The following is a 14,566-nucleotide window of genomic DNA, read 5'->3' as shown; positions in this document are numbered from 1 at the left end:
GACAAAAGAATCCGAGTTCACTTTCTGAGACTGTCGCTTACTTGCTTCTGGAACAGGGAGGCCATTCCACCTTCTCTAGGAGTTAATCTAATAGGAAGGCGGGTGTGCACACAGCCCAGCACTGTGGTAACAAGTTCTGTCTAAAAGAACCGTGGCAATCAAAGCCTTTGCTTGTGAATTGATTCATTTCACATTTATTAAGAGATCACCACGTGGCTTCCTGGGTTAAGTACTATGAACTAGTGTGCAAATGTTACAGCAGAAAACACCCAGGGCCTCTCGAGCCCCACAGGAGGGGCAGCTACAGCTCAAGTGCAGAGACTCTGCATTCAGTGTTCCCAGGGCGGCCACTCATGGAAGAATGTGGGCATTGGCACACGAGAGGCAGAGGGTGCCGAGCAAGCAGGAAAACTGCCCTGGCCACATCATCCAGCCCAGTCCCCACCGGTACCCAGAGAGGAGGGGTTGGAAATAGCAGCCAACCCCTGGTGTTAACCATTACAGTGCCAGAGGTGCCTTTGTGGAGAGGTGTTCTGTGTTGGCAAGGGACTTATGTAACTCTATTTCCCCAGTAACAGGCACCTCGGATGCTGTGGACACAGTGATGAACCACACTGACAAGTCCTGCCCTATTGGGGCTTTTAGAACAGAGACAGGAGAATCACTGAACAGTTTGTGCAGGGGAAGAGCTGTGGTAGGGAAGCCATGAGAAGCCCAGGGGCAGGAACTGGGCTGAACCCGAAGGATCAAGAAATATCAGGCCCCAAGTTAAGAATGTGTTTCCTGCATTTCAAAACAAATACAGTCATTGTGTTTGGAGTGGGGCAGATGAGGAGAGAGGGTGGAGGAGGGTAGCTAGTGTTCCGGAAATAGAATTGAAAATCCAAGTCTCCTCCTAGCCCAGGAAACCTCTCCACAGAGGTGGGAGAGAAAGAAGACGATGGATTACTAAATACCTTTAACCCAGAATGCCAGGAGCCTCTGAGGCAGCCCTTGGAGAGACTGCAAAGACCCAGGAACCCATCCCTTTCCATAGGCTCCCACTTGGCCCCTTACAGACCTGCTTCTGAGGGGTATGACGGAGACCCCCTGGGCAAGGGTGACCACAGTGACAGTGCTATCCAAGCCAAGGGAGGAAGATGGCCACCTATGCTTTGTCACCGTTGGGGTGACATTGGCTTCAAATGTGCCTATAGCACACAAGAAAGCAAGCAGAGAAGGGGGAAGTGCTGGAGCCCCTCGGGCCTCTGGCTGGGCGGCTGGGCCTCTGCCACATGGCCCCAGGACATCAGCTCAGGTTCTGCTCCGTGGCCTTGGAGGGCGCCGTTGGGCATGCTCTGGTCTCGCAGGTGTTAGCTACGTGAGGCCACGTTCCCCTCACCTGGCCCGTTGCCTGTCCCTCTCCACTCCCAGGGAAATAACTTCATTGTTTTTCTTGGCTTTAAAGTGAAATATTACTTTTAATTTTTCTTTTGTGGGCTGGGGATGTGGCTCAAGCGGTAATGCGCTCGTCTGGCATGCACGGGGCGCTGGGTTCGATCCTCAGCACCACATAACATAAAGATGTTGTGTCCACCGAAAACTGAAAAATAAATATTAAAAAATTCTTTCTCTCTCTCTTCTCTCTCTCTCTTAAAAAGATTATTTTGTAGTGGATGTGCAACAACTGTACATATTTATGGGTGGGGCGCAGTGGTGGTACCTGAATACAGTGTATTTAAAAAAACTTTTTAAAATATTCTTTTAATAGACCTTTATTTTATATATTTATATGTGGTGCTGAGAATCGAACCCAGGGCCTCACACAAGCTAGGCCAGCACTCTGCCACTGAGCCACAACCCCAGCTCAATATATGTATTTTATGCAGTAATTGAAACAGAGTAGTATATCCATGACCTCAAATGTTGCCATTTCTTTGTGAGACTTTCCAGAATCCCCTCTTCTAGCTAGTTTGGAGTATATATTTCATTATGGTTAACTGCAGACCCAGTGCTGTGTAATCTAACATCAGAATTTACTTTCTTTTCTTTTTTCCTTTTTGGTACCAGGGATTGAACTCAGGAGCACTTAACCATGGCACATCCCCATTTTTATTATTATTATTATTTTTTAATTTAATTTTTTTTTTAAAGAGAGAGTGAGAGAGAGGGGAGAGAGAGAGAGAGAGAGAGAGAGAGAGAGAGAGAGAGAGAGAGAGAGAGAGAATTTTTAATATTTATTTTTTAGTTCTCAGCGGACACAACATCTTTGTTATTATGTGGTGCTGAGGATCGAACCCGGGCCTCACACATGTCAGGCGAGCGCGCTACCGCTTGAGCCACATCCCCAGCCCCCATTTTTATTATTTTTAATTTTGAGACAGGGTCTTGCTAAGTTGCTTAGGACTGGCTTTGAACTTGCAATCCTCCTGCCTCAGCCTTCTAAGTGCCTGGGATTACCACTGTGTACCACCTGCATGGGCTTAGAATTTACTCTTCTTACCTAATTGTAACCTTGTTTCCATTGATTTATATCTCATCCTCCTTGCCCCAGTACCCTCCCTGGCAAAACTAATTAATTAATTAGTGTTCTGAGCAAGCATAAAGTAAGGGTAGGTGTTGGGTGAATACTGGTGGCGCCTGGGAGCGCTGTACTGGGCAGCGAGGACTTGCCCAGCAGGCACCCGGTCCTGTTGCCATCTGCAGCATCCCAGGAAGAAAGAGAAAGGTCTGGGCTCTGAAAGCGCTGAGAGAGCTTCTGTCTTACCAGAGAGGCGAGGCCGATTCCCTGCTCCCCTGGTGGAGTTAAAGAGCACCCATCAGAACCAGGAGGAGGCCCGTGCCTGAGTGAGACCTTGCTTTCAGCTCTGCTTGCTGGGAACTGAGGCTGCCTCTGCATCACCGTCACTCAGGAGAAAAGCAGCCCAGGATGGCCAGATAAGCGCGCAGAAGCCTGGTGTTCTGTTTTTTCCCCATGATTTTGTTAAAATATCTAATTCTTTCTGAAAACGTTGTTTCGATACCCCTACTTTTCCGTGGTCCGGGTCGTGCCAGCTTCTCACTGAATCAGACCAGAGGGGTCTTTCCCTTCACTTTTCCAGGGCCTGCTGTCCCCGAGTCTCCCTCTGTGTAGCTGTCGGCAGGTTTGTGGAAAGAAGCAAACCCGTGACATGCAGCTTTTTCTGTCTGTGATCTGGAATCACAAGTGGGCGTGCACACTGACGGCTGTGGGCTGACGCGGCGAGCCTGCTACCTGGCCACGCTGACACGGGGACAGTGCCATGTGCTTTGAGGAGCATGATGGGGCACCCTGTGCCATTTCTTGTGGCCCTGGCAAGTTACAAAAGCCTGAGTGTCTCCCCAGTTTCCTTAGGAGGAAACATAAAGGTTAAAAGAGGGGCAAGACCCTCAGGCCGTCCAGTGGCTTCTGAAGCAAAGTGTGGGGTTTTCTCCCTGGAGGTTGGGTGGTGGGCTGTTGTGGGGCCAGGGAAGATCAGGGACACCATCTGTCTAGGGCAGAGACCAACCCCTCATGAGATGCTGAAGTCCTCCGCCTTGGACCCACAGCCAGCTCCATGAGAGGATTTCCTTACCCTCCCTGGCCTGCCCTTCCCACGTCCTGCTCTCCACAGCAGGGCACTAGGAAGTAGCCAGGCCTTGGCAAGAGGGGGAGCGGTGGGTACCCCAGAGCAAGGCCCTGCCCACCCCAGCCGTCCCCTTCTCTCAGCAGCAGGCGGGGCCCAGCCAGGCTGGGGAGAGGTCTGATTTAGACGCACAGTGTGTTTGGAGCCCGACAGGTGTGTTTTAGCAGCCTGAAGTGACCAAGCTGTCCAAGACTCTGTCCAGGGACTGAGGGAGCTGGCGTGGAATGACTGGACGGAGCGGTCAGAGGACAGGAAGTGCTTCGCACTTTGCCCGGGAGCCGAGGATTCTCGGTGAGGAACTTGGGTTCTTGTCTGGTCTCTCCTAACCTCTGTCCTCTTCTCCAATGCTGAAGTTCCGTTCCGAGGCCCTCTTCTCAGACAGCTCTGTAGCACCATCTAGAAAACCGAGAAGCCAAAAGGTGGGGGTTCCTTGGCACCACAAAGAGGCGCCTACCTCTTCTGGACTTTTAGAAGCAAATGTCCTGTTCCCCTGGGAGTTGTGGCTCCAGGAATCCAGGACCCAAGGCTGACTGTCACCAAGTCAGTTTGTTCTGTTAGAGAATTCACAAAACAGGAGGGAGGATCAGTGACAGAGCAGCCACTCCCCAGGAGTCAGGAGCCTCTGCCCTACATCATGCGCAGCAGGAAGGACCTGCCAGCAGATGCTGCAGAGCTGGGCAGGCACACCGGGCTGCCTGGACAGAGCATGTCCTCCGCAGCACTGGGTATTTACTGCTTCATTATAATCTGGAGGTTTTACCAGCTGTCTTGTGTTAAACTTGGATCTGGCACTTCTCAAACGAACTGCTGACTCCCCACTTCTCACTATCAGTGACTGCAGCAAATTAAGAACATTAGGGGGCTGGGCGCAGTGGCACACGCCTGTAATCCCACGGTTTGGGAGATTGAGACAGGAGGATCGTGGCAAAGCAGCCTCAACAGCAAGGTGCTAAGCAACTCAGTGAGACCCTGTCTCTAAATAAATACAAAATAGGGCTGGGGATGTGGCTCAAGGGTTGAGTGCCCCTGAGTTCAATTCCTGGTACCAAAAAGAAAAAAAAAAAAAAGAATATTAGGTAAGAAAGAATGAATAATCCTCCTGACCATAAGATGAAATAGTCTGTTATTTAAAAAAAAAATTAGTAGGAAAAAATCAGAGATTATGTCATAGGAATGGACAAGGTCCACAATCCCCCTGATTGACCTTTGTGTTGCCCAGGCATCTGAAAAACTGACCCTCACCAGCCTGACCGCTCTTCCCCCAGTGAGGCGGCTCAGGCACAGTGGAAGAGTCCCTCCTGGGTGCTTGCTGGCCCCTGCCAACTGCTGCGCCAGCAGAACCCGGCTCTGTCTCTGAGCTCCGTTTCCCACTGGGGAAGGACAGGTCTTTTTTGGAGAAAAAGCCCAGGAGGATGGAGGACAGGAAGTGCACACCAAGTGTGGGGTAGCGCTTATCCCAGAAAACAAGGAAGCCTTTGAAGACTAAGCCTATTAAGAGCTCACAGAATCAATAAACAACTGGTCTGTACCCTCCAAAATGCCAAGATCATGAACGACAAATCTGGTGGAAGGTTCCAGACTGTGGGAGGTTGGAGAGAGCCAGGTGAAGCGTAAACCGGGATCAGTTCCTGGAGAAGATTGTTTTTTCGACAAAGAACCCTGGCAAAGTCTTCCCCATAATTAGATGACAGACTTCTGCATGTTGATTTCCGAATGTTGTTCACTGTGGTGAGGTCCCATTCTTAGGCACACAGGCCACAGCACTTCCAGGCAAAGGGGCACCATCTCAGGTCACTTAGTGCTGCATGAACAGAATTTAAAAACAAGGTCTGGCTCAAGGTCTGGAGGCTACAAAGTTCTGGATGTGTGGAGGGGCCACATCTAGTGAGGGCGGCTTATCCATTGTAGCATGGTGCGTGAGAAGGAAGGGGCCCCGATTAACTCCAGCATCTACTGACCCAGTCCTGGATGGTGACCTTAATCCAGTGAGGGCAGAGCCCTTCTGCCCTAATCTCTTCTGAAAGGCCCCGCCCCTCACACCCAGGGGTGGCGGACCAGGCTTCCAGCTCGGCCCCTCAGGAGTAAGTTCAGCCACCTCAGGCACTCCTGGATGCTTAGATCTCAGCACGGATTGTACACATGGGAGAGGAAATGGTGAAACCAGGGTGGAGTGCGAACGGTCGAGGAACCGGTGGGAGCTGCACGGGAGTCCTTCACGCTGTGCTTGCGACTTTTCTGTCTAAATAAGGTCCAACATTGTTTTCACATTTAAAAAATCACCAGGGGAGAAAAGAAGTCCATGGGAACCCACATAAAATCCTATTCTTTTCCTTTACAGATAGCTTTGTAAGACCCCATAACTGATAAGGGAAAGTTCTTCATAGAATTCCAGCTAAAAGCAGCAGGAATAAGAGCTAGCCATTGTCCCACCAACCATGGCTGTCAGGAACGCTGACGAGGAGATGGAGCTGTAGTCTAAGGAGGGAACTGGCAGACTCCCTAAGCCAATCCTGGGTCACTGAATTCGGTACACCAATGGGGCCCTCTTTTTGTGAATATGCCATTAATACAGACCACACACTTTTTTGTCTTTCTAAAATTCCAGAGTTTACTGAATAAATCACAGACTATACCACTTTCATTGGTGGCAGTTCTTCGAATACTGGTGTGTCACCTGGTAGTCACAAACTGGGCAAATACAGGTTCTTTTACTCCGATCTTAATTTCTAATATCTGTAACTTAAACCACACTTTACACAGATAGATAGATAGATAGATGAGGATGTCACTGGATCTTGGTTAGAGAAAGGCTGGGAAGGGCTCAGGCAGCCCCAGGGTCCAGGAGGCTGGAGGAAGAGCAAGGCACAGAGCAGATATGGATGAAGAAAGTTACACAGTTGGGCTGGGGCTGGGGCTGGGGCTTAGCAGTAGAGCGCTCGCCTAGCACGTGCCAAGCATTGGGTTCGATCCTCAGCACCACATAAAAATAAAAAAATAAAGGTATTGTGTCCAACTAAAACAAATATTAAAAAAAAAAAAATCACTGCGGCTGGATGTGGTGGCACATGCCTGGAATACCAGTGGCTTGGGAGGCTGTGGCAGGAGGGTTGAAAGTTCAGAGGCAGCCTCAGCAACTTGGCGAGACACTAAGCAACTCAGTGAGACCCTGTCTCTAAATAAAAAAAAATACAAAATAGGGCTGGGGATATGGCTCAGTGTTTGAGTGTCCCTGAGTTCAATCCCTGGTACCAAAAAAAAAAAGAAAGAAAGAAAAGAAAAGCCACTGTAGGCGGTCAGCTGGGATTGAGAAGCTCCTTTACAACTGGTGTAGGACACAGAGCTGTCAAAGCACAGGAGCTTGTTCTAGGCCAAGGTCGGAGGGACGGCAGTTTCAGAGTGTCACCTCGGGTGTCCTCTTGGAGTGCGTTACGCATGGTCGTCAGGGGCAGGAGAAACCACGTGCTACTGAAATCCAGTGGGACCAGAAATCAGAGATTGGTCACCGTGGTGATCTCCCTAGGCAAGGTTTGTGATGAGTGACCTGGAGATGGGGTCAGGGTGCTGCTGTGTCCAGTCTTGGGTATTTTCTCTTTTATAAAGAAAAAAAGGCCTCAAATGATGTCCTGGTGAGTTGGATGAGCTGGTGGGCCTACTTTTTCTCATAGGGATTTTTTTTTTGTGTGTGTGTGTGTGTATGGTGCTAGGAATCGAACCCAGGGCCTTACGCATGCAAGGTAAGCACTCTATCAACTGAGCTGTATCCTCCGCCTTCCCATAGGAGTTCGATATGCACATGTATCCATGTGCTTCTGATTAATTTGATAAATTCATAGGTGGTCATTTTTACCAGCAGGATTCATTTACTTCTCAGTCTGTGCCTTCTGGTTGTGCCAGGCAGATGATGGCTATTTACTTGTACAAACCAAGTATAGAGTTACTCCTCAGCACTTCAACTGAAAAATAGAGTAGCTTATGGCAAACACTGCTTTTCGAAATGAAGTACCCCAGGGTTCAGCACAGCCTGACCATCTGCTGGTCTATAGGGCACAGAGTAACTCAGAGCAGGGCACAGCTTGCTCCCCACACTGCGAAGAATTGTGGCCTCAAAACTGTGCGCTGGATAAATCCAGCCTTCAGTGCTAAATGTACAGAAAATATAGGTCATGGGCGAGCAGGGAAGGCTGTGCCTGAGGACACCATCAGCCCATCCAGAGGGGGAGTATTCTAGATTCAGTGTCACTAGGAGAGGGAGAGAGAGGCTGATGTAGAGGTGTGCCACCACCTCACCAACTACAATGTGTGGCTCTTGTTTGGGTTCTGATTTGAACGAATGCACTCAAGACACAAATGAGATGATCTTAAGGAATTGATACTTTTATCCCTTCATCTGTAATCAGGGTGTGGGCAATGGTATGGTGATTGTTTTTAAACTGCTTTTATTAGATTCATAATGATGTATTTATAGGCAAAATGACATGTGGCCTCAGAAGCCCCAGGAGAGGCTGGGGAGATGGAAGGAGGCGGTTGAAGCCAAGTGGTGAGTGTGTGGGGTTTTATGACAAGATTCCCTTTGCTCTTGTGTGTGTTTCAAATTTTCCATATAAAAAATTTAAAGCAGTCCCTAACGATCTATTTCTAAATCCTTTAATTTATTACATTAAACGGTAAGTAAATCAAAAACTCACAAGGAAATATTTAGAAAGTGCCCAGCCTTAGACAGATGGAAAGCCCAGCATGGGGAATTATCCACTTGAGCTATGGCCAAACCAAATGTTTGCATTCTCTGTCCGTTCATCTGTAATCAGGGTGTGGGCATTCAGGTTACAGGTGTGATTCGGAGCCTCTGTGACCTTGGTACTGCCTGTACCCCAAATTTATGGCCTAAGATCTTCCATGATCACCATATCACATGTGATAACTTATCGCCCCACAACTGAAATTAGTTAAGTAAAATAAGTCTCAAACCATGGAATTGAAACAATTAAAATCATACCCCCAAAACAAAAATTAAATTTCATTATTTTGCCAGGCATGGTGGCACATTGCTGTCATCCCAGCTACTCAGGAGACTGGGGGAGGGACATCACCAGTCTGAGGCCAGCCTGGGCACTTAACGAGTCCCTGTGTCAACATAAAAAAATGACTCAGCACCTCTGGGTTCCATTCCAACACCACAGATTTCATTATTTGCAACCTCTGATTCTACCCCTTTTCTCCCACCAGTCAAGAACGTAGGAAAACCACAGCGAGGCCTTCCCTGGTCCTAGCCCGATGGGCTGGTGTCTGCTTTGAGCCCCTCTCCTGAGACAGGCCAGTCATCAGGAGGGGAGTGTCGTGAGTGGCCCTACCTTCCCTGCTAAGTGGAAAGAGATGTCACTGGCAAGTAGCTTTCTAAAGTCAACACGAGGCCTCCAGGAGGGGACGACCTCTGCCTGTCCTTCCTTTAATACACACGCCCGAGTTCTCTCGGTCACTTGCCTGGATTTTTTTCAGAGATCAGGAGCACAAATGTGTGATGAAGACACGAGTGGTTTGCCCCAGGTCCCAGCCCCCTTCCCGAGCCAGCTGTGTCCTGTGCGACTCTTTGGCTTCTAGTGTATTCAGAATTGTGCGACCATCACTAGAGTTTCCAGGACCCGCCTCTCCTCCCGCTGGGCTGGCCTTCAGTGTAGGGACCAGGGAGCCTCCCCGCGCCTCAGGGTTCTTATCTGTGAAACCAGGCAACAACAGTTAGGGATGGGGTCATTTGATTGGCTCCCAGATCTTCACCCCCAGCTTCTGGAGCGCTGCTGTCTGCAGCTTTTCACTGCCAGCCCCTGCCGGAGGCCGCTGCCTCTGGGGAGAGCAGAGCTGAGGGCAACCTGGGACCAGCGGGGGCCTCTGCGGAGGCCAGGGCTGCAGGGCAGCTCAACTCCTGCTGTGAGGGCCCTGCTCCTCCCCTGCAGACCTCCTTAGAGAGCTGGCTTCCCGGGCCCCTGACCTCCACAGCCACGTTTCTTACAAGATTGAGCTACGTAGGACATGACGTTTGAATCAGAGCAGGCACAGCACACAAGGAACGCTAGTTGTCTTACACACCCAAGGCACTGTTTCTTTTCTCTCATGGTTACAGATTAAAAAACCAAAAAAACCCTCTCAAAAGATCAAGAGGAGAGACTGTAGTATGTGCTCATGTTGCCACCTCATCTTTCCTGGGTAATACTATACCCGTATATATGTGTGTATGCATGTCTGTGTGTGTGACACACGTTTATTGAGATACAATTCATACACATATGATTCATGTATTTGAAGTGTGCGACTCATTGGCTTCTAGTGTATTCAGAATTGTGCGACCATCACTAGTTTTAGAACACTTCCATTGCTCCCCACGGAGAGACCTTGTACCCACTAGCAGTCACTTCTCTTCCCCCACTCCACCTCGACACCCACGGGCGTTCTTTCTCTGTAGACCTGCGTATTCCAGACAGTTCACGTACAGTAAATGGAATCTACCATATGTGGTCTCTGTGTCTTCTGCCCTTCGCACGCTTTCAAGGCTCACCCATGTTGCAGCCCATGTTGTGGCTTCGTTCCTTTTCATTGGTGAATAATTTTCCTTTGTGTGGATATATCACATTGTGTTTATCTGTTCAGTAGCTGAGAGACAACTTGAGTTGTTTCCACTTTTGGGCTATTGTGAATAATGGTGCTGTGAATGTTTGTGTCTTAGTTTGTGTGGACATGTCATCATTTCTGTTGAGTACCTAAGAGTGGGACTGCTGTGTCATTTAGTCACTCCATTTAACTTTGAAGCAGCTGTCACTGCTTCCCAAATCAGTGTACCACTTTCCAACCCCATCAAGAGCAAGCGAGAGCTCCAATTTCTCCACATTCACCAGGACTTTGTCTTTTTTATAATCTTCATCCACGGGTGTGAAGCTGTGGCTCATTGTGTAGTTCTGATCAGCATATGACTTACATGTTGGGCACTTTTATGTGCACATAGGTCATTTGTGTATCTTTTTTAGAGAAATGTCTGTTTAAATCCTTTGTCCATTGTTATCATATATATATATATATATATATGTTTGTTTTCTTTTGCAGGGGGGTGTTGGCTCCTTACAGAGTAGTTGTAAAGATTAAGGGAAGAACACCTGCAAGACACACGGTACAGTGCTCTCTGCCTTTAACACGAACTCCAAAGTCAGTGAGCCTTCCTGTGGCCTTGAAAGCGCGCCAGCTGGGGCTGGCCCTGCATGACAGCATCGGGCACAGGCTGAAGACAGGCTCCATTAACGTCTGGAGTATAAAGGCGCCGACTCACGCCCCCGATATTCACCCGAATCCACCGCGCCTTGCCCTCCTTCTTCCACTCCTCTCATTAAGTCCTTTCTTCCTGGATCAATTCTCTTATTTCTCCTCCCCTGGCAGCTGCTTCCTCCCTGAACTGGAAGCGAGTCTGGGAACTAGACAACACCTATCAGTTGTGAGGTGAATGTGATCAAGCCTGCAGGAGCTGAATGTCCCATTTTGGAGCGACACAAAAAGTAATCAAAGTCCTTAAAGGAGTGAGGCCAAAGACAAGAACCCTGATTGCCGCCGCCGGGCAGCTTCACGGAGCGCCGAGGCCCTGCCTGGGGCTGTTTGGTGGCCTGCCGGGACCCGGCGCCTCCCGCGGGCCACACCTGGGCCACCAGCGGGGGGTGAGTCCGACCTCGTGTCGCTCGGAGCGGCCGCTGCGCTCGGGGAGGCCCCGGGAGCGCGCAGGGCCTGCAGGCTCGCCGCCCTGCGGACCGACCGGGTGGACGGGCGCCGGGGCCGCGGGGTGTCCAGCACGGCGCCTGGGGCGCTCAGGCAGCGCGGGCCGACTGTCCCGCCGGCGGCACGCACCTGCCAGCGACAGCGACACGGGACCGCGCCGCGCGAGCTCGGTGGCGCCGGGGCTGGCGAGGGCCTGCTGTGGGCGGGGTCGGCCAGGCCGCGCTGCTGATTGGACCGCGGCTCCTGTCAGTCACAGAGAAAGCGGGGGCGGGCCTTGGTGTGGCCCATCCGGGCCTTTCCACCGTGGCCGGAGGCGGGCTGGAGAGGGCAGTGTCCAGTGACAGTCTGGGCCTCGCGGCAGGTGGGCAGGTGGCGAGCCGCTGCGGGGTAGGCTGGCCTCTCCGAGGGCGGGCGCACGAGTCTGCGTGGTGGCCACGAGCCCGTGTCGCAGCTGGCGTGGTGGCTCCAGGAAGGCCCGACTGGGCAGCCTTCCCCGGAGTGGACCGTGTCTCCTAGTGCGGCGTCCCTCCCCGGTGCAGGAGTAGGTGCTGGCCCCAGCGGCGGCCATACAATCCAGAAAGGGCCTTTTCGGGAAAAGCTCAAGTTGGTCGTCCCCTAAAGCGGGCGGTTTTACAGCAGGTCGGGGGAGAGGAGCACCAGGCCCCTGAACGTTGGCTTGGGGCGTCCAGTCGTCAGAGTGGGAAGAAGGCAGACGACAACCACCGGGCTCACGGGCCTGGCCGTCAGAGGCAAAGGTCCTAGTTTGACGTTTCCTGTTAAGGAAGGTGCAGAAATAGGTGCTGTCCCACAGAGGGACCTTTGGCCTTGCAAACCCCTGTGTTACTGAAAACCAGAAAAACCCGGGAAAGTCTGGCACTGGGAAGAAGCGGCCTTGGAGACTGCCGCAGTCTGGCTGGGCACAAATCACGAGCCACTGAAGCAGGAACAGACTTTATTTCTGAACTCCACCAGCACACTCCACACACGCTCCCCAGCAACTCTCCCAAACGCCATGGGGCTCCTCCAGGAACCACCAACCGGAAATCCCTCCTCCAGCACTTCCCCAACCAATGCGAACTCTCCAGGAATCCCCACGAGAGCTCGGGAACTCCACGGGATGGGGAACTCCGGGAGAACTCAAAAGTCATCATCTTAATGGCTCGCTGGCATCACCTCTCAACCACTACTTCTGGCAAAAATGCCATGCATCATCCCGACTCGGCTGTGGCCCTCAACAACCTTTGACCTGGCAAACCCCTGTGTTACTGAAAAATCGGAAAAACCCAGGAAAGTCTGGCAGCACTGGGAAGAAGTGGCCTTGGAGACCAGCAGAGCACCAGGCAGGCTCAGCGAGTCTGCTTCCCACGCCCTACAGACTCCAGGGTTCAAGGCTTCCTCAGGCACGTGACCTTGACTTCTCCCCCTCTTCAGGCAGCGCTGGTCCTGCCGCTGCTGCGAAGCACGAAGCACGCGATTGCAGAGTGTCAGACACGCAGGACGACTTGGGAAGGGTTGCAATTTCAGGAGGAGCCCTCTCCGAAAACCCACTTCCACAGATGTCCGACAGCCAGGCCCAGAGTTCCCCCAGGGTTTTCCGAGTTAGCAAAAGACTAGAAACAAGATGTGCGTAAGAGCAGAAAGGCTGAGTACGCTGGGCTCGGGTACTTAAAAGAACGAGAAAGATGGAGGGTTTTCTAAGTGATAGGTCTCTGCAGGCTTTTTACCATAACAGAAAGAAACGCAGGAAGCATAAAGCCCAGCTGATAAAGTTGATTACTCTAGGAGAGAAGAGGTGTTGGTGTTGGTGATGGAGAATGTGCTGGAAGTCCTCGAGGGAAAATAGAAAAGGAAAAAAAAAAGTGTCACACATCTGGTCCAGTTGTGCCAGGGCAGTGGGATAGGTTGCCAAGAGACCAAAGAAAGCAGTCCTATCCTCGACAATGCGTGAGGCACAGGGCTTTATTGAGAAATGTTATGGGGAAGGTCCAGTGGAGGGAGACAGACAGCACCTCTGCCCCCCACGGTGCTTCACCAGCAAGGCCTCCTCTCTGCAGGGCCTCCTCTTCATGGTGGTGGTGTCTGTGGAGGCCAGCTGGGTGAGGGATGCGCAACCTTGCCACAGTGCCCTCAGGTCTGCCCTGTGGGCACTGAGGGGTTTTTGGTGAGGCTGCGGAAGCAGGGACGGCATCGTCACCAGCTTGCTCTGTGAGCTTGTCTGAGCAGCGTCCCAAGGAGCGATCGCCCTGGTGCACGGGAGAAGCGTCTTTCCACAGATAACCCGGCTCGCCTTGGTTCCCAGTGTGCGTGAGGGAAGGCCAGCGTCCTTCCAGATGGTGTCTGGACATCCTGGCCCAGGCCTGCTCTCAGTGTCCCCTTACCTTGGGTTTTGGAGATGGAGAGGGGTGCTCGGGGACATGGTGTTTGACTGGCCCTCTTTCTTTAAGGATGATATAATGACAATAATAAACCAAGAACAAAACAAAATTGAGGCAGTTGGCCATTATTCTTGTGGGGCTCAGCAGTAGACCCAGAAAGACCGGCCTCGGGGTATTATAATTGGCGATGTCATCGAATCCCCTCCCTCACCGCTGCAAGGGGAGGAGAAGGGAAACAACTTATTGACCACGTTCCCTGTGGTGAGAAGTGGAGGCTAGACATGAGCCAGGCAGGATGGCAGGCCTGCTGATGGCTGTGGGTCTGTCTGGGCCATCTGTCTTGCAGCCCTCGCTGCTGCTTTTCAGCAGTGCCTGGCTCCAGGTGACTGACCCTGTTTCCTTCAGAATGCCCAAGGCCTGCTCTGCCCAGACCTGGCCATGCTTCCCGATGAAGTCTGTCACGTGCTCCTCCTTCCAGGCCCAGAGAGCTGCCCAGAGTACAACTCAGGCTTTGTCGTACTCCAGGGACAAGCAGGTCCTTTGGACGACAACTTGTATTATGATCAACTTGGGAAGAACAGGATACCTCAAAGCATTTGTTCTTACTAAAATTATTTACATTTTCAAGTTTTAAAAAATCGAAAACCAGTACAGATGATCCAGGGTGGGGTGGGGAGGAGCGTGGGAGTTCACGGCAACACCGCCCTCAGCTTGGGTGACTTCCACATGGCCACCAGAAAAGGTGACTATTTTTAGTACGGGAAGTGAGCAGCCAGCTAATTCTGTCCAGTGATGGAGGCACAGTGGAGATGGAGGAAAGAAAGC

General features: G+C 51.3%; 1 long non-coding RNA gene across 1 annotated transcript in view; it reads left to right on the top strand.

The window, feature by feature from the left end:
• The window catches only part of LOC144375963 (uncharacterized), a 48,508-nt gene extending 34,658 nt beyond the window's left edge, over positions 1–13,850 (top strand). Inside the window, exon 2 of the long non-coding RNA XR_013435914.1 lies at positions 10,710–13,850. This is a non-coding gene — a long non-coding RNA (uncharacterized LOC144375963). The remainder of the gene's footprint in view (positions 1–10,709) is intronic.
• Positions 13,851–14,566: the final 716 nt, after the last annotated feature.

This window comes from Ictidomys tridecemlineatus, chromosome 3 (assembly GCF_052094955.1).
Source record: "Ictidomys tridecemlineatus isolate mIctTri1 chromosome 3, mIctTri1.hap1, whole genome shotgun sequence".
NCBI classification, from domain to species: Eukaryota; Metazoa; Chordata; class Mammalia; order Rodentia; family Sciuridae; genus Ictidomys; species Ictidomys tridecemlineatus.
Note: the sequence above shows the minus strand (reverse complement) of the source record. Positions and strands in the feature narration are given on the sequence as shown.